Raw genomic sequence first — 1,035 nt, 5'->3', positions numbered from 1 at the left:
GCCCCTCAACTCACGTGACTTTTCCCAGCCAGCTTCGTGGGGTGGGAGGGGAGAGGACCCTTCTTTCCTCTCTCCTCCTGGGGGAGGGGTGGGGCTGAGAGGCGCAGGCCTCAGGGAATCCGGCATCATTTCTTTCTTCCAAAGGGTGTCATTTGGGGGGGGGTGTATGTGGCAAGGGTGGTCAGGAATGTAGGTTAGGTTTTCCCCTGAGTCCCCAGTGTGGCACCTCCACGTTTGTTTACAAGACAGGAGGGACAGGAGGCCGCCTGTGAAGGTGTCCCAGGGCACCTGGCTGCAGCCGGGCAGATGGGCCTACTCAGAGCATGGTTCTGGATGCCAGGCGCAATGGGTTGGCCCAGCCCCTCCGGAGTCCTCGGAGTGGGGGAGGGGTGTCTCACAAACCTGGCTCAAGCATGGGCATGCTATGCCTCTGACCACTGGCTCCCTGTGGTCCTAGGGGTGCCAGTCCCTCCAAGCCCCCTCTTCCTTGCCCTCTCTGCCTTCCTCCACTGCCTCGGAGCTCAAGGGCCAGGCAGGAATGGCCCTCATGCGCTGCGGAAGCCTCTTTTGTAGTTTTTGTAGTGATTTTTACACCAACTGAATAAAGAATGAACTGGCAGTGCGGGTCTGGTGTCACCATTCTGGGACTGGGTGGGAGGCAGCAGAGGCTTGCAGGGACCCCGGGGAGGCCGCCAGGCTGGGCCCCCAGGAGGGGCTGCTGCACTTTGGTGCCATGTCGGCTTGGTGGCCACTGGCCAGCGCTTCTCCTCAGTGCAGTCCCCTCTGACCTCATTGTCCCTCTCCAGGGCCACCTCCTCGCCAGGCTGGCTCTGTGCACAGGCCGGCTTCCCTGGACATGCCGTGCGGCAAGGGCCGCTCAGAATAGCGCCAGCCTCCCAGTTGGTAGAGAAGAACTGGCAATTAGGGAGGCTGCGGAATTTCTAATTACACGCCAGCCCCTCTGCCAGGAGCTGGCGCCCGCCAGCCGGGGGGCAGGCTGCGGGGAACAGCGGCTCCAGCTGGAGGTTGCCCTCG

The 1,035-nt window shown here is 62.5% G+C and overlaps 1 protein-coding gene across 1 annotated transcript in view; it reads left to right on the top strand.

Moving 5' to 3' along the window:
- SERPINF2 (serpin family F member 2) overlaps positions 1–619 on the top strand; it is a 6,313-nt gene extending 5,694 nt beyond the window's left edge. The window contains exon 10 of the mRNA XM_045299675.1: positions 1–619. This exon is cut by the window's left edge and continues 1 nt beyond it. The gene's annotated coding sequence lies outside the window, so the exon portion shown is untranslated.
- The last annotated feature ends 416 nt before the right edge of the window (positions 620–1,035 follow it).

The sequence above is a fragment of the Echinops telfairi genome, unplaced genomic scaffold (genome assembly GCF_000313985.2).
Source record: "Echinops telfairi isolate 266 unplaced genomic scaffold, ASM31398v2 ScPeMD7_7458;HRSCAF=8496, whole genome shotgun sequence".
In the NCBI taxonomy this organism is placed as follows: Eukaryota; Metazoa; Chordata; class Mammalia; order Afrosoricida; family Tenrecidae; genus Echinops; species Echinops telfairi.
The sequence above is the reverse complement of the archived record's forward strand: the minus strand, read 5'-3'. Positions and strand labels throughout refer to the sequence as shown.